This window comes from Haliotis rufescens, unplaced genomic scaffold (assembly GCF_023055435.1).
Source record: "Haliotis rufescens isolate VD_foot unplaced genomic scaffold, xgHalRufe1.0.p SCAF_103, whole genome shotgun sequence".
NCBI classification, from domain to species: Eukaryota; Metazoa; Mollusca; class Gastropoda; order Lepetellida; family Haliotidae; genus Haliotis; species Haliotis rufescens.
In genome coordinates, this window is record NW_025963784.1 from 115,712 (window position 1) to 135,740 (window position 20,029).

Consider the following 20,029-nt stretch of genomic DNA (forward strand, 5'->3'; position numbering starts at 1 on the left):
ACCTGTTTATGTTGCCTTATGTTCAATGAAGTCATATTGTAAATTGACATTGGGATGGTTTTATATCCAAGTTGTTGACGCGTTGGCACAACACAACGAAGATCCAGTTAAAATTCCCATCAAGGGAACAATGTCTGACGTCATGTGTCTCTCGTCGTGTAATTGAATAAGGCTCCGTGTGCCACAAACGAATATTATATTTAGGCTAAAGAGTGGCAATGGTGATTGGGATTATTAAAGGTTGTGTTTACTTCGATAATAATTTGTCATAAACCTGGTTTAATACTTTTAATTCATCCAGAGATATTGACCCCTAGATTCAACCAAAATGAGCTGATTCCTTTTATAGCTACCATTTCACTACTTGGTGTATTCAGTTCACTTGTTCATTCGTCTCCTTCATCAGCTCAGGTGTAGATGAGCCTGTCGTCCTCATTTTCCTTATCAGCAATACACAGTATACAAGAACCATTAAATACATCCCATCACATTTCCTTCGAGGTTACGATTACAAATGCTTCTGTCTTCAGTCTATGTTACAGACAATAACTGAATAAATACTAAAATAGCCAACTAATAGTATACACATTCAGATATCATCCGACCTAATGTCTTCAGGGGTTTGCACATAATATTTTCGGCTCAAAGCAATATTACCAAGGAATACGATATGTATAAATCGGCATGTGCAGGAATCTGACACTGGTATATGATACATTAAAAGTGAACCTTGTTTAAACCGATCGATTACGATAAAAATCCTTCATCCGAAAATCCGAACAAGGCTATAAATACATGTCGCTGTAGGAACTGTTCATACCGGAATGTACACATTGTGTCAGGGCTATCCGGGGAGGTTGGTTGTCTATATAGTGTCATACTCAAGTTGATCACAGTACGTAGGAACAATTATGTTGCTGTGCTGATACAGAAATGATATACTATGAATTACATATGTCAGTAGCGGGGTGTATGCATTTTAACGTGCTACATTCATTTGAAAAGTTGAAGAAGAAATGAGGGCAAATATGAGCAATGATCTGGATTGGGATATTGAGGAAATGATATGATACGTTGTTATCTACATTCACATGTCTAATCATATAAGTGTTCACTAAAACACTTAAACTGGTTTAATTGTCGATAGTGCATAAGATAATCAGGCAGGGATCAATACGTCGGGTACAAATGACTTCCGCCAGAATATATACAAATGATATCTCACTGAGATATGAGTACATAACAAAGAACGTCCTTTGAACTAATAGTCTGATTGAACCGTCTTCTGCTTGATTGATGTCGATGTGCATGGGAAGCAGCTCATCACTTCACATCTACTCCCGAAACATCCCGCAAAGACTGATGGAGCATGTGTAGACAAAAGCAAAAGAAATCCTTTTCGTAATTATAAAAGAAAATCTGCTAAAACTTCATCATTATCAACCGATTGTGCAGGTTGCAAAGAGGAATGTGTAAAATGGTTATTGTATAGGACAATGTCCCATTATCCCAGCTAAACTCAATTTTATATGGCTACGATATCGTACCCACGATACACAGGCGAAGTGAGCATCAGAACAATTGGTTGGATGGGGGGGGGGGGGGGGGGGGGGGGGTTGGTGGGTGCGTGCGTGCGTGCGTGCGAGTGTTGCTGCTTGTAATAGTCCGGACTGATGCCGATTTATAGTGCAAGCTCAGTGAGATACCATGCCGCAGTTTAACATGAATACCCCACTCAGACACAGTATACTGACTCCGAGCCTACCAGTCCTTGTTTTATCCCATAATGCCGAGCGCCAGACAGGGTAACAAACTAGTACCATATTTTAACGTCTTTTGGTATGACGCGGCCGGGGATCGTACGCCGGACCTTCCGCTCTCCGGGCGGACGCTCCACCACAAGACCAAGGAGGCGGTTGTTATATTTAGGAGGTAGACTGTGCGTTCAGTTCCAAATTCAATTTTGCGCAGTTAAATCTAAGGTAAACTAGCCCTTCAATGTAAAAACAGTATGTTTATCTCCATTCTACCATATAAGCATATAAGGACGGCAACTTGGGAAGCTAACATGAGTTGAGCATCCCTAGAGAAAACTAAGCAAGCTTTGCAAGGCTTTTGTTCTACACCGCATGCCACCATTATGAAGTCATATCGTTCATTGTGACGCAAAACATATGACGTCACAGTCGTACATAGAAAAGCGCCAAATTCTAAGCTCTCTGTTGTCTCAAAAACTTAAATAGTTCTCTTTGTAGATTTCTATCGTCTTTTCTGCGCTAAATGTATTGGCACACACACTCTGTTTATTTTAGCAGCCGCAAGTTTGCATTTTGTAACCTGTAATTGTAGATGTTATTATTTAAATATGCCTACCGACAATGACCATGAATATTAGCTTCCGTGGTGATGCGACCGTCAAACAAGCTGTTTCAATCAGAGGGTTTTTCTTGTGATTTAATAGCCTTTGACTGACCCATCAGAATCGAGTAATTTACAAAATGATGGTAGAATTACTAATATAATGATTATCATTATAAAATGGGAATGATATTTGTACACCATGATAAGATATTCTGATCTACTTACGTTGTGTAACCGAAAACTCTTTCTTTCAAATAACCAGCAGCCAATCATCAGACGTTAAAATGAAATCTTTCCACTATGCATCGTTAACAATGCTGGCCCCCATTCACCATTTGTTTCTGAGATGAATACGCGAATTTTTTGTATACATTTGACCTCCTGAGCATGGCACTGTTGGTGAAGTGTTAGAACCTATCCCAATTTCACATCAAACCTCTCTTATCACATACATCACCCACTACATAGCACAATCTGCCATTTTCGTTGTTACATGGTTTTAACATGCCTCCAGTGTGCACTAATATACAAAGAAAATCGTAGATAATACATATTCAGTAATGTCAATGTGGGTTTGTGATAGCTGACGAAAAAGGGAGGTAACTCTATCGACTCTGTTTCCAGATTTTCGAACATGGATAGGGAAATGAGACAAATCCATATACACTTAGTGTAAAGTAGTAAGACTGGGACGCATGTTTATACAGGCACAGATACACATTGCACAATATTGATTCTGTATAACACCTTGTACACAGGAGGTAGATGATAATAATGTCCAAATTTGTAGGTTGATGTCACGTCCAATCAGCATATTTTCTTCATCTCTTTTGATACATAAGGAACATATGTGCGACAATCATGTGGCTTAGAAAACAGGAAACATACTGACGCACGCACGCACGGACACGGGACAAAATATACAGTTTCTTTTTCTGTCAGCTCGTATTGCTGATTAGGAATGTCAAATGGATAACAAGTAATTTCTTCAGGTGTATAAGCGTAAAATATACAGAAAGGATTGTGTAGATATTTGTGCTTGTCAAACTTTTTTTTGCACACAAAATCTTTCTCCGCACAACGGCTCTTTAGGTGAAACTTTAACGGGGTATAGGCGACGCCCAGCAGTATTTGTGACGTCATTTTATATGTATAAATAGATCAACGTTGAGCGCGTCAAATCGGGTCACACAGCCAGTCGTCTATCGGCTGTGTAAACATATCATTCTGAATGACTTAACCATATACAGACACTTATATATTCAGGGCATGTCCTCTTTATCATGTGTCGGTGTACTCTCTTCAGACATAAAAAAGTTATATACGACCTTACTATATAAAAACATTACAAATAATCATTTCGGTAGCAAACTATTTTCTATGTACTTAATCTAAATTTTTTAATAAACATTCAACAGTAATATCAGCCTTGTAACTATATCTGCTTGTGGCTAGTGACCTCATTCGTATGGTATGCGGAGATAAAATCACGCAGATATCCCCGACGCTTCGCCACTGAGGCCTATGCTTGCATAAGCTGCCGTAGAGTGAGAGAGAGAGAGAGAAAGAGAGAGAGAAAGAGAGAGAGAGAGAGAGAGAGAGAGAGGAGAGAGAGAGAGAGAGAGAGAGAGAGAGAGAGAGAGAGAGAGAGAGAGAGCAAGCAATAAGTGACATAGAAACAGGAAATAAATAGTAAAGTATAAATAGGTTTGTGGGGAACTCCATGCCAGTATGTTTCATCCAGTATGGGTGTCAGCGGGCTCCTAATTGTCGCTCTGCATGTTCTCGTGTTTAGAGCTAAGTGTTTGTAATTTTCTTTAATATTCAAACCGGAAGACAATCTTTTCATAAGTATCAATCGTGGAAAAATATGCATTTCATTTGAATAAATATTATGGTTCAACAATAGTGTCAACTCCCCAGAGGGACAGGTAAAACAATGTGAACTCTCCCTACCTCATATTGGCTTTCTATTGTGTAAGCCACACTCTATAAGTACACAAAATAATGAGGCTGTTATATAATTATTAACACGTTATAATGTTAAAATTTTCCCAAATAGTTACCCTGCAAAGCCCTGCACTGGTCTTCTATCACTGCCCCCCACGTGAGACGTATATAATCCATGTTCGGGGCCGTCATGTTTGTTCAGATTCATATATACGATCACATCAGTACAAATAAACTTGGAGAAATTGCTTCGCATCAAGATATAGTTTTATTGGATGTGCTTTTATTGACATATGTATTGATTATTTCCATGTCCACTGCAAAACATGCTTTAATGCGTACTTTACAACTGTCACGTGTCTGTGTACATGCATGTTTATATATTATTTTCTCTATGTCATTTTGGTGACTTCAGACTATTAGTCTGGTCTCTTGTTATGGTCAGGTATAAAGACGCTTTCTCTGATAACAGACATAGCTGTGCAGACTGTTTAATTATTCATATAATTGTGAACACCCGATGTCATCACTGATGTTCAGTGATCCTTCTACATGTATCATTCATCCTCATCCTGCCTCTTTACGCCAAATGGAATCTGTTTCGGCAGCTAATCGAGACTGGTTATTCTCTGGTGTTCACGTCTTATATTTAAATGTGTAACTTTTTAACATATGAATAATTACAGCACGTATAGATCATGATCTGATTTGTTACATGAGATCGCAATAAATTCTTCACTAATGGGATAAAATCTACCGATTTAGACATATTTGCCCTCATAGCATTGCGCTATCGCGTGTTGTCTGTGATAAACACAAACGAATACTCTTGACCTACTCAAAGGGAGTTTCCTCCTTCAGTCAATGGGCTGACAGTGGCCCACATTGTTTATCACAGATGTTGAATGGCATCCCATGCGTGAATACAGTCACGGAATGAGAGAGAGAGAGAGAGAGAGAGAGAGAGAGAGAGAGAGAGAGAGAGAGAGAGAGAGAGAGAGATAGAGAGAGCACTAAGTGACATAGAAACAGGAAATAAATAGTAAAGTATAAATAGGTTTGTGGGGAACTCCATGCCAGTATGTTTCATCCAGTATGGGTGTCAGCGGGCTCCTAATTGTCGCTCTGCATGTTCTCGTGTTTGAGAGCTAAGTGTTTGTAATTTTCTTTAATATTCAAACCGGAAGACAATCTTTTCATAAGTATCAATCGTGGAAAAATATGCATTTCATTTGAATAAATATTATGGTTCAACAATAGTGTCAACTCCCCAGAGGGACAGGTAAAACAATGTGAACTCTCCCTACCTCATATTGGCTTTCTATTGTGTAAGCCACACTCTATAAGTAGACAAAATAATGAGGCTGTTATATAATTATTAACACGTTATAATGTTAAAATTTTCCCAAATAGTTACCCTGCAAAGCCCTGCACTGGTCTTCTATCACTGCCCCCCACGTGAGACGTATATAATCCATGTTCGGGGCCGTCATGTTTGTTCAGATTCATATATACGATCACATCAGTACAAATAAACTTGGAGAAATTGCTTCGCATCAAGATATAGTTTTATTGGATGTGCTTTTATTGACATATGTATTGATTATTTCCATGTCCACTGCAAAACATGCTTTAATGCGTACTTTACAACTGTCACGTGTCTGTGTACATGCATGTTTATATATTATTTTCTCTATGTCATTTTGGTGACTTCAGACTATTAGTCTGGTCTCTTGTTATGGTCAGGTATAAAGACGCTTTCTCTGATAACAGACATAGCTGTGCAGACTGTTTAATTATTCATATAATTGTGAACACCCGATGTCATCACTGATGTTCAGTGATCCTTCTACATGTATCATTCATCCTCATCCTGCCTCTTTACGCCAAATGGAATCTGTTTCGGCAGCTAATCGAGACTGGTTATTCTCTGGTGTTCACGTCTTATATTTAAATGTGTAACTTTTTAACATATGAATAATTACAGCACGTATAGATCATGATCTGATTTGTTACATGAGATCGCAATAAATTCTTCACTAATGGGATAAAATCTACCGATTTAGACATATTTGCCCTCATAGCATTGCGCTATCGCGTGTTGTCTGTGATAAACACAAACGAATACTCTTGACCTACTCAAAGGGAGTTTCCTCCTTCAGTCAATGGGCTGACAGTGGCCCACATTGTTTATCACAGATGTTGAATGGCATCCCATGCGTGAATACAGTCACGGAATGAGAGAGAGAGAGAGAGAGAGAAGAGAGAGAGAGAGAGAGAGAGAGAGAGAGAGAGAGAGAGAGAGAGCACTAAGTGACATAGAAACAGGAAATAAATAGTAAAGTATAAATAGGTTTGTGGGGAACTCCATGCCAGTATGTTTCATCCAGTATGGGTGTCAGCGGGCTCCTAATTGTCGCTCTGCATGTTCTCGTGTTTGAGAGCTAAGTGTTTGTAATTTTCTTTAATATTCAAACCGGAAGACAATCTTTTCATAAGTATCAATCGTGGAAAAATATGCATTTCATTTGAATAAATATTATGGTTCAACAATAGTGTCAACTCCCCAGAGGGACAGGTAAAACAATGTGAACTCTCCCTACCTCATATTGGCTTTCTATTGTGTAAGCCACACTCTATAAGTACACAAAATAATGAGGCTGTTATATAATATAATATAATAACGGAATGAGAGAGAGAGAGAGAGAGAGAAAGAGAGAGAGAGAGAGAGAGAGAGAGAGAGAGAGAGAGAGAGAGAATCATAGAAACAGGAAATAAATATGCAAACAATGAACTCGTTAGTTTCTAATAATTAAAATTCACCTACCCGATACCCAAATCCGGACCAGCAGGAGACATAATTCCCCATTGTCGGCTCTGTACATACGTTTTACCCTCTGCTGTGGAGATCTGCTGTCCGTTCAATCGCTCGCTATTTATGAAGGCTTTGTGAAGGGGATTTACCTTCAAACTTCAAACATTTCATGAAGATTTTTCTGCAGAATGTTTCCTTCGCAAAAAATAAATTTGAAAAGGACCACATTGTATTATATCCAGGAAATACTCAATGGGAAAAAATTACGAGTTGAATGGGCTTGAAAACATGTAGAGGTACAGATCTAGAAGAGGGAACAATAGTGGTGGTGTGGATTGGCATACTGGGGAAATGATACAATAATGTTGTTAACCAAATTAAGCTGTGTCGTCATGTAAGTGAGCACCAACACACTTGAAGGTTGTCCTTTTCAATAGTACACAATATAAGATGAACACAAAAAGGTGAGTAAGTCAGTTCGCATTGAGAGCTCAATGGGATATAACAACATAGCGATTGGCTTAAATTCAATCAAGGTTCGGCATCATAGGCCTGATCAAGGCATTCCAGAAATAGGAAATTAGGTAGATTTTTTTACGAAATATGACATGCTGCCTTTGAAAGTTATTTTCAATTCTATCCCATACTATGACCTTTACAGGGAGATTTCACACCTCCTCACTCCCTTACTTAAATGGATCGGGTGGTCATGCTTGGTGACTTGGTTGACAGCGTGGCGTAGTAACCCGACGACGTGAATCATTGCTCATGATAGTGATCCCTGGATTCTTTGGCCGATACTTTACAGGCCACCGTGATATGTCAGGAGTATTGCTGGTGGCGGCATTTTGCAACAACAAATAGCTTTTATTAAATTTGTGAGAGTGGCGGTTGCTTCTGGTAGAGCATTACATGCTAATCATTCTGTGGATTACCTGGTGTCATCGCTGATTTTCATTGATTCATTCATTTACTTCTCATCACTATTTTGATCTTTTCCATGCATAAAGAAAGTGACAGTAATTCAAGCTTCTTTATAATTGAGATCATTACTTGTAATTGTGTCATTCGAATTCTTTATCAAGCTAGTTGTAGAATCTAAAAGGGTATATTATTGAATACATAAAATCGGATTTTCGAAACAACTAGAATTTTTACCACTACAAATCTGTTGCAATGGTGCATAGATATGAGTGCAGTCACAACTTTATTTACGCATGTTTCGTCATAACGCCAATCTTTTCCGCTATCCCTTTGCAGTCAGCATGCAAAAGCTTTCACATATTATCCTACGATAGTTGTCTAAATGTTTTATGGTAAAAGTGTAGAGGACTGGTTAGGATAATCATTTCCCTGTCTGTGACGGGTGCCAGTGGGACAGGATACCTTTTCGCAAACTTCTGGTATCATCTCTATTTGATTTCATACCTGAGAACCACTACAGCCCATCACCAGTATTTGCAAACTTCAAACCAGGAAATATTCTTACAAATAGAATACAGCTACTATAGAAAGTAAAACAAAAATTGTCGTCCATAATCAATCAGCAAGATTCTACGACCGGCAAACCCTTGTGAAATTGTTCCAAATAAGAGACAACAGATAAACAGCTCATTTGGAACAACATAACACAAATATTTTGACTGTTCAATCGTGACGGGACACTGTAAAATCAAATCATATTGTGAGACGCAATTATGTCTCCGGATTTTCGGATTACGGATCACGTTTAGGGTGCATGTAATCATCCCTCGCTAGTTCTTCCTCAAATATCACAAGAGACAGAAAGACAAGTTATTACAAAAGGCATCACAGCTATTTATTAAAAGCATTTATTCTCAACACATACAAATAGAATCACACTGTATTACAAACGGAAAAGATATTAATGTTCAAATGAAGAGTGTTCAGTGTGCAACTTGAGGATACAGAAATCATTCAGGTCAGTCAGGATCCCAAATTATCTACATAAGCCTCAGTGAACCTAGCATCTCGACTCGATATTTCAAAGCGGGAACCCAATCAATCAATGATAACTGTACATGAGAAGAGTGTTCGCTCGTACGAGAGAACATAAATGTAGACATGATTTCTCTGTATGTTGTCGGGGAAACTCAGTGAAGCATTACTTATATACCCACTCGTGTATTCACAGCGTAAAGCAACACAGCGTCAGGTGAAAACAGCTCTCCGACTTGATTACACGGATACAGTGGACGGTCCCTGAAGGATGTTGAGAATGTCCTCCCACGCAATGGTACACCTGTCATTGCAACTCCACAGTGCTCTGACAAGGACCAGGCTGGTTGCAGTTCTCCCGTTCTTCTCCTTCCACTTTGTAAGCATGTGTACAACTTGCATGTATAGTGAACATGGATGTGCGAAAGTCACTTGTTCGATAACCACTAGAGTAAGTCCAAGTTCGATGCCAACAGACTCGAACCCGATCCCGATGTGACTTGCAACAAGGCTGAGATCTCGTCCAGATACAGGAATATCCAGCATCTCTTCATTTACAGCATATGCTTGGTTCGGGTGTCTTGGCCCTACAACATTAAACTCACAATAAACTACCTATTTACTTGTGTACATTTGTTTGATAGATTATGTTACAACATTCGGTTCACATTCATTATACCAAATTAGCTTTATCAAACAAAAAGGTATGGTACATACATAAAGTAACGTAAACAGAAATCATTTGGTACACATAGAACTAAACTTCCTGAAAGACAAGCAGATTGTTTAAATTCAATAAAACTAAAACATCAAACTAAAAGGCGACTATGCTTGTCGTAGGAGGCGACTAACAGGATCGGGTGGTAAGGCTCGCTAACATGTTTGTTGCATGTCATCGTATCCCAATTGCGTAGATCGATACTCCTGATGTTAATCGCTGGATTGTCTGGTCCAGACTCGATTATTTAAAGATCGCCGTCATATAGCTGGAATATTGCTGAGTGCGACATTAAACAACAAACAAACAAAAAAACAAGCAAACAAAATAGCGAACAATGTAATGTAACGTACTTGTAACTCTCTCTGTCAGATTGGGTTCATTTTGGCAGTTTATCGAGTTCTCTGAGTTGGACAGTCTCTGGAATCGAATAAACACAGTTTCAAACACAATTGATACCTACACCATCATAGCACTAAACTAATAAGGATAATCTTCCATGATCTAAACAAAAAAATGCATTGACAAATTCTCTTGAACATGTACACACGCATTATAAACATTGACACGCTAATGTTCGAAAAGGGAAAGCACGTGAAATATGCCTATGGCTGTATACATACCTCTTGACCCACCTGATATCGGGATATTGGCCAGGATGAAACAGTATTACCCATGCTGTCTGTACTTATGCCTCTACTTCACACATGTGTATCCCAAAGCCAGCTGACACAGTCTGATACTGTCGACTGTTCTGACAGGCTTTATATATCCGATTCCCGATTCCCGTAGTACTCTTACATTGTATATGGCAGTAGCGTAAGGGGATTCCCCTACCGGTTTTCCGATCGCAGTTCGGATTTTAGGATTTCATTTGCCATATCAGGCCGATAGGCATGGGTGAAATACTTGTGCCGGTTGTATTAACACTTGCGTCAGTCGTGTGTTTATAGCCATTTAGAAGATAGAAGAATGTAAAAAAATGAAAGGTGTTTGGATGACAACTTCTTGCCCGTTCATCGTGTGACGATGCAGGTGAAGGGAGACGAAGTAGTCCTGAAATCTTGTTACAAACAATAGAGAAGTTGTGATCCATAAGAGTTTCATGTCTCTTTGGATGACACCTGCACGCAAGTCATATCGATACTTGTCTTTTCTGAGCCATCTGTCTTGTTCAAGTGCAGTAAATAATACACTTGTTCAAGTATATTCAGTTAATTGTTCATGTTGGCTTTCATCAGCTCATCTGTAGATACGCGTGTTCTTATTTTCCTTATCATCAACACACGGTATGCAGAAACTGATCAAGACAAGAACCATTAAAACCATTCCATCACATGTCTTTTGATGTTACGATTATAAATGATTCTGTCTTCAGTCTATGTATTTTGGCAAGGATGTTAAAACAAAAACATTTGCATATGATATATGTGTCTCAAAGCAATATAACCAAGGAACACGATATGTATATACATTGGTAAGTGTTGGACGCTTGCGCCGTAATATGATCAATTCGATCAAACCGATCTACCACACTAAAATCATCGATCCAAAAATCCGACAAAATGTTATACATGTAAAAGCATGTCGCTAGAGGAGCTGTACATGCCGGAATGTGTACATTGTGTCTGTGTTTTGCGGGAAGGTTGGTTGGATATATGATGTCATTCTCAAGTTGATCACAGTACATATGAACAGTTATGTTGCTGTGCTGATAAGGAATTGACATACTATGAGTTCGCGGCAGTGTCAGTAGGGTGTGTATACGATGTTACGTGCTGAATGGGCTTGAAAATATGAAGAAGAAATGAGTGGAAATATGAGCAGTGATGTAGATTGGTATATTGAGGAAATGATATAACATGTTGTCTACACTCACATGTCTCATCATATAAGTGTGCATCATATAAGTGTGCACAAAACACTTTAACTTGTTTAGTTGTCAATAGTGCATAAGATAACCAGGCAGTGATCAATACGTAGTGTAAAATTGACTTCCGCCAGAATAGATATAAATGATGTCTCACTGAGACATGAGTGCATAACGAAGAACTTCCTTTGAACTAATTGTCTAGTGGAACGTTCTACTGTTTGATTGATGTCGATGGACATGGGAAGCAGTTCAGTCACCTCGCATCTACTCCCGATATATCCCGCGAAGACTGAGTGATCATGTGTAGTTAAAATTCTGTTCATTATTATAAAAGGAATATCTGCTAAAACCTAATCTTCATCAGCTGAAGAGGAATATGCAGAATGGTTATAGTATACAACAATGTACGATTATCCCAGATAAACTCAATATGTTATGGTTAATATATCGTACCCAAGTTACACAGGCGAAGTGAGCATCAGAAAAATTGTCAGATGTTAAGTAATTGGTGATTGAATAAATTATACATTTGAACTATCGGACAGAACTGTTACACGTAAGTGTATCCGGTTTTCTAACGTACAATGACTGATTGAAGGTGTCGGGTTTTCGGACCAATGAAGTGAAATTTTCCATTTACAAAGAAAATATATTTACCTTCTCGTGTACCAGGACACAGGCTTACTTGAATGGCTTGACGATCGACTATGTCGGGTACGATTCTCAACATGACAATAACGTTTATGACAATTTGGATGCCCTTGTTATGTGGCTAAAATATATTAAACTGACTTACATTATGAGCAAAAAATGTTAAAAACCTTGGTATCACGACTGCATACAAAACAGTGGTTACATTTATTATTCTGTTTCGGGTGAGAATTATGCATCACCTGTGGAATGTGGTACTCTGTTAAAGTTAAATTGTGCGTAAATAGTAAAGCGGGCGGTACGACGTTTCAGGACTTTCGGATTTTCGGACTGCCGTCAAAAGGCGTATTGGAAAGAAATACATGGCGTTATGAATAAGTTCTGATTACTGTTTACAAACACTTGAATATTTTTTGTTATCATTGCTATCACTGTGAGGTGGAAGTATTATAAGCCTTCGGCTCGTGATATTTAACATAGGGCGGGACGCATAAAACAACATGAACCCCTCGTGGTATTGCTGAAACGAATTTATCTTACTGACATGTTTTAATTTGCACTTGTTAAAGAATTGAAGCAAATTCAAAATTGATAGAAAACAGATGTTTGATTGAGCTGAGGATAACTTGTGGTGCTATGTTACGTGACTTTGTTGACTCGGAAAAATGCGTGCAGCTTTTTGGTTCGAAGCGGGGTTGAAGGGATTCATTCTCCCGCTCAGGGATCACGTGATGCCTGTCTTCTTCGTTGCGGGGTATAAGCGATTATTCTCCCGCTGAGACATTTATGTTCCACCCAGGCAGAATACATAATATTTTATCAAGATCACGTGGACCAATCATATATCAACATTCTGAAATGGAGATATGATGGAACAGAACAGAGAATAATTGGAAAAGCAGATTTTTTATATCTGACTTTATCATAAGTATGTGTTATTTTATGCAGTGTCAACTTAACTTGGAGGAAAAATGAAGCGCAGATCATTTACTTTTACCACTTTGGCGGAACATCCGATCATTGGTATGTTCCTGACAAAACAAAAATCATAATTAGCACAAATCTGGGATTCGATCCCTCAATCATAGGATTTCGTCACGCTGATTATGTACAGCTATTTGCAACGCACCAGACTACTAAGTCACCATCTTGAGTCGTTGAAATGAAGTGTTGGTTATGTGACAAATATAGACTTCATTGTTGTTCGCATTACCGAGCTCATCACTGTAGTGTATGTTCCTTCCAATTGAAGTTAACTGAAATATGATAAAACAAAAGAGTACGATCTTTCATTATTCTTTGTATATATATATGAGAGATATTTCACAGATCAAATGGAATCTAAAGCATTCCCAATTTATTATTTCATATTATTACACAGGCCAGACAGGGAGCGGAGAAATCCCCCGATAGGTGTGATAACTATATATATTTGCTATACATGAAGGCAAATCACATAGCCACTTTTACCTCGACACATCTGATTGCTGTACAGGAGGGGTGATATCGATATCAAAATATCGTGATTCCACCACAAAATCAGTTGATGCTCCATTGAATGTTTATTATTACTGAGATTGCAGTGACTGCAGGATGTTGAGAATGTCCTCCTTTTCGATCGTGCATCTCTCTTTACATGTCCAGAGTGCTTTGACCAGGTCAAGGTAGGTGGCCGAACTGCCATTCCACTGCTTCCATTTAGTGAGCATAATCAAGATCTGCATATTTATACATTGAACATGGGTGTTCAACTCTACCCTGTTGGATAGCCACAACGATGAGCCCAAGTTCAATCCCAACATGCTCAAAGCCGATCCCGATATGTGTCGCAACAACGCCGAGATCTCGTCTCGTCACTGGAGTCTTGAGTTTTCCGTTTTCACAGTGTGCTGAACCTATATGACAAATACAAGATGCACAAAATGTTATTCACGGCTGTAATTAGATGTAGAATATAATATTAGTTCCCGAGAGCTGTTATTGCGACAAAACAGTTTAAGAGAAAAAAATAACTGAAATGATAACATGTGCATGGGAAGCTAAAACATATTACAGTAAAACAGTTAAAGAGAAATACAGGAAACCACAGGGGACAATCATGTATCAGCTTTACAAATAGAGCATTTCTATATGGAGCCTGACCAATTCCAAAGAAGCCTGCAGAAATCTATATATGATTCAACGTTTCGCAAATCATTTGAAAGGCAATTTCAGACCCGATGGCCTCACAAGCAGAACATAGATGTTGTTACCCAGGGATTCTCAGCTGAGGGAGTTTGAAGGAGTTGGTTTGACTTCTGATTTCACGAACACTTTTGTATTTTATTGATATATCATGTTTCGAATTAACCTAACTCAGTTACCGAACTATATTGTCAAACAGATTTAAAAAAACTACCAGAAAGTTTCAGAAGAAAATGCATTCATAGAATCTTCAAAACAGATATTATGAAGAATGAGTAAAACAAACCTTTCTTTACGACCTGCTGAATGTTTATGTCTATATATATCTCAGCCCATGCTGCATTGACGATGCACATCTCTCTATAGATGTGATCACACACCACAGAGGCTGCACAAGACGACCTGTCATAACCTGTCATCATTCCTGAAAACTACTACAGCCCATGACCTTACAAATAGAATAGAGCTAATGTATAAAGTCAGAAAATAATGGCGTCCTTAATGAATCAAAAACGATTCTACAACCGGCAAACCTAGTAATAGTGTTCAAAATCAGAGTCAACAGATAGACAGTACCCTTGAAATTACATTCTAAAAATAATTTTGAATTTTCAATCCTTAATACAGTCGGGACATTTGTTATGTGAGAGGCAATTATGTTCCCGGATTTTCGGACTACGGATGACGTTTAGAGCACAGCTTGTTATCCCTCGGTCACTGTTCCGCGAATATCACAAGAGGCAGAATGACCAGTTCTTACAAAGGACATCATAGCAGTTTATTAACATACAAATACAATCACAATGTATTATATACGGCAAATTAATGATAACTGTACATATGATGAGTGTTTAGTGCGCAACTTGCACGAGGAAAAACATCATCCGGTTCAGTCATGGTGAATCTAGTATCGCGACTCGATATTTCAAAGGGATTGTTTTGCACAATCTAAATGTGCAGGTGCATGGCTACGCAGAAATAGATGTTAGTACCTGAAGGATGTTGAGAATATCCTCCCAATGAATAAATCAGTGATAACTGTACTTGAGAAGGTTGTTCAGAGCAGCACTTTATTAACCTGACTTAGTGGACGGTCCCTGAAGAATGTTCAGAATGTCCTCCCACTCAATCGTACATTTCTCGTTGCATCTCCACAGTGCTCTGACGAGGACCAGGCTGGTGGCAGATCTTCCATTCTTCTCCATCCTCTTCGTAAGCATGTGTACAACCTGCATGTACAGTGAATTTGGGTGTGCAAACGAGACTTGTTCGATAACCACGAGAGTAAGTCCAAGTTCGATGCCGACACACTCAAACCCGATCCCAATGTGACTTGCAACAAGGCTGAGATCTCTTTCAGATACAGGGATATTCAGCCTCTCTTCATTCACAGCATATGCTTAGTTCCAGGGTGTTGTACCTACAAGAACCATTCCCAATAAGCATGTACTTCACATGTGTATGTGTGTGTGCATGAATGCATGTGTGTGTGTGTGTGTGTGTATGTGTGTTTGTGTTTGTGTATGTATGTATGTGTGTGTGTTTGTGTGTGTATGTGTATGTGTATGTGTGTGTGTGTTTGCGTTTGTGTGTGTGTGTGTGTGTGTGTGTGTGTGTGTGTGTGTGTGGGTGGGTGGGTGTTTGTGTTGTATATTTACTGTCAATGTTTAAATTCCCTATCAATATTCTACGTTATTTTAACTTATCTTAAGATTAAAATCACTCAAAAACCAAAGAGATATTGTTAATGTACCACAACGTAAAAAGAAAACGTTTGGGTGGATGCACAGACAATGGGAATAATGTCAAGCTTGCATCTGATAAAGCATAACGTGACGAACAATCGATATCTTACATTTAGTAAAACGATAAATGCGACTGAACGTACCTCTCAGTTCAAGCTGATGGTTATAATGGCAGGTTATGTGGTCGTCTGTCTTGGACATTTTCTGGAATCAAAATGAACACAATGAGGCATATTCCTGGTGACGCTTGGATCCCGCATATTGTAAACTTTAAACCTGTTTTAAACCACGTTTGAGAACTGTGACAGGCGTCACAAGAAGTAGGGTAATGTTACATAGACTAGTATACATAAATAAACATAAAGTCGCAATTGCACGTGTACACACGAGGACGCGCATATACAATGATGAACAGTGTCACGCTGACATTCATTAATTGTTGGGAAAATAGGCGAAGGGAATATTGACTTACCGGATACCTGAATCTTATCCAGTATGAAACAATATTACCCATGCTGCCATGCTGCTGCGGATTTTCGGATTTCATAAGCCGTTCCAATCTTGGGCTGTGTGTTGGTGAAATAGCAGTGTGAATACCTGTTTCCATCACTGGGCCTGCTTTCTAGTCCAGGTGCATTAAACGACACGCTGGTTTGAGTTGAATCATCAGTATGCACATCGTGTGCATTGATACTAGGGCGGTGGGTAGCCCAGAGTGTACGTGTAGGTAAAGGGGCGTCCGGATATGGTATGATATTGGCACTTATTTTCTATAATTAATAATATATTTGTTTTATTAAAGGATCTATTTGTTTACTTTGAGCGTGTTGCTTTCATCAACTCATGAAATCATTTGCCTGTTGTTCTCAGCACACGTTTCTTATCCTCCGAAAAATCCGACAGAACTGGGTCAGGTATTGACATATTCATTCACTACACACTTGACTTCGCCAGGAGATATATCGTCCGCCTGTCTATAAATAGCGGCCCATAAATAGGGATAGTCCCTGTCGCACAACTAATACGATCGAACCAATAGTGTACACATAGTGTCAAACTTGAGTTTCCAATACACAGAATGTAGGCCTCAAATGATGTAAGAGTCATTAGAGCTTGTGGTGATGTGACCTGGCAGTCTTTTCAGCCTAGCGCTGTGTAATAGATATATGCGAGCCCAGTGTATGGTGTCTTGCTGTGTTATCGCCCTTCATGTAAAGGAAGTTTAGTGGGGATTACATTACAGGCCATGGCACATTTTTCAAAAGTTTGTATTTGAAATCAGGAATAAATTTATGATGGAAATGTATCAAATAAGATAATGAGGAAAAACACACCCGTACGCATAACGATACTATTCTAATACAGAATAAATAAGGTGCTTTTTTTCAATGCAAACATACTCAACAGTCGGTAGTTAATTTGGAGCAGTCAAAGCTCTATTAGGATTTGGCTTACAGCCGTTCCTTGATGAAACTAATACGTAACACCTGATCACGAACTGCACATGCCCCTTTGACAACCACGGTACAGTGTTTGAACCGATCTAGGTCCGAAAATGCGACAAACGTCAACCTTGCAAGGCTATAAATATATGTCACTACATGGATGCACATACCGGCGTATATACATTGTAGCAGTGACTGGCAAAAGGTTCGTTGGAGTTATGATGTCACACTCAAGTGGTTTTCGTACACTATGACACCGATTGAGGTTAAGATCGAAGGTAGGGTTCCGTTCCACAATATATAATTGTCAATGCACGAGAATAAATAAATATATGAATGTACCACTGAAAATCAATGATGACAGCAGGTGTTCGAGGAAAGGGTAAGCATGTCCTGTCCTACCGGTAGCACCTGTCATTCATACAAAGCGATCGTAGCACCAGGACCAGGGCGACCGTAACTCACACACTTTAGCATAGACCTACGACAGTCGGAGCGCTAAGATCGCTCAGGGAAACGGGGCCTGCGAAGCCATACACAATGTAAAGGCGTCATTTGTGGACAATATTAAGCTGAACCTTTACGGCAGCTATGTTGTTTGGTTAATGTATGTGACAGCAGTGTGCATGCAGTATCCTTCCCGGGGAAGTGTAACTGACAATATTAACAGCTTCTGCACATGGCATTTAATTTATTTCATAATATCATTTAGTGGGCGAAAATATCCTTAGAGTGTTAAGGGCTGCATGTCATTGTGTGTGGGAAGTTGAAAATGACATTTAACAACTGACTCAAAGAAGTAAACATCCACAAGAAAATAATTGATTACAATACTGTTTAGGGTTCAGCTAAGATACTACTGCTGCATATTATGTCCAGGAAACTCATTGATTCCAGTATGGCTACTCGCTATTTCAACGTTTTAGAGTTTCCCAAGTGTAAACTACGTAGATACTTGGCTACATAACGCGATTGTTTACAGACCGCCGTTATAAAGCTGGAATATTGCTGAGTGTGGCGTTAAACAACAAACGAACGAACGAACGAGATCTACATCAATCTGGTCAACCCTGTCAACCCTGTCACCCGCCGCTATTTACCCACTTACCTTTTAATTCAAATCGTCTAAGCCAGATAATAACAGTCTCTCTTATGTGCCGAAACAGGTTCCTCAGCGCGTAAATGCAAAATTGTTCATATGATCAGAGACACAATCAATCAGGTATGACACCAGGTCCTCACGAAAGGGTAAACATGCCCTGCTGTATCTGTATAACTTTCTACTCACCTAACGCTGCATTGAAACAATACTTCTGCCACACGGCTCTATCACTAGCCCGCCTCTGTGGTCAAGTGATAGAGCATCCACACAGAGAGCGGAAGGTCCGTGCACGTCGCTATATAAGTGTACTAATCTTCGACGTGACCTTAAACCCAATTTCCATTCCCTACAGGTCTATCTTCGTGAAATAACGTCTACCTTTCGCATTGAATGCGTCAGCAGCACTGGGTTCACAGTGATCTTAAAGTATCCACATTGTCTGACCTGGTCATGTTTTAACGATGGGAACGATGGGTGCGTCCAAATCACTGAGATCAAAGTTTGTATATGATACCAGACTGCTCAAAGTCTACCCAGATCAGCTTCAACATCCTCCTGGAGCGGACATGGCACATGTCTTGTCTTGAAGAATCTGGGTACAGAATCATCTGGTAATTTGCCTTGAGGTGAGGTGAAATTGGGTTTAACGTTGCGTCCAAGATTATTGCACTTATATAGCGACGTGCATGTACGTGTGTATGTGTGGCTGCTTGTACTTGTCCTGACTGATGCCTATTTATAGTGCTAGCTCACTGAGATACCATGCCGCAGTTCAACATGAATACCCCACTCAGACACAGTATACTGACTCCGAACCGACCAGTCCTTGTTTTAGCCCCTTAATGTCGAGCGCCAGACTGGGTAACAACAAGTACCATCTTTTAACGTCTTTTGGTATGACGCGGCCAGGGATCGAACCCCGGACGTTCCGCTCTCCGGGCGGACGCTCTACCTCTAGACCACGGAGGCGGTCAAAATTTGCCTTTACTTCATTCAACTTTACCTTCCGACTCTTACTTAATCATTATCGTCTAAAACGTCTGAAGTCTAAATATATTGACTCCAATTAACAACAAAAACACATATTTCATAAACAACCTGTGAAATTTTTGATGAAATATTGATTTTTAGTTTACTTTTCATTTTTGAAAGTCAGATTGAAACAATTTTAATATCTAAGACAAAATTGTTATGGATGATATCAATAGCGAATGGAGTTGAAACAA

At 39.2% G+C, this 20,029-nt stretch overlaps 1 long non-coding RNA gene across 1 annotated transcript; it reads right to left on the reverse strand.

The window, feature by feature from the left end:
* Window positions 1-14,743: 14,743 nt before the first annotated feature.
* On the reverse strand, window positions 14,744-16,895 carry LOC125377885. Its single transcript, XR_007219856.1, has 3 exons — window positions 16,729-16,895; window positions 16,400-16,460; window positions 14,744-15,931 (listed from the first exon to the last, which is right to left on the reverse strand). It is a non-coding gene; the product is annotated as an uncharacterized LOC125377885 (long non-coding RNA).
* Between the last annotated feature and the right edge of the window lie 3,134 nt (window positions 16,896-20,029).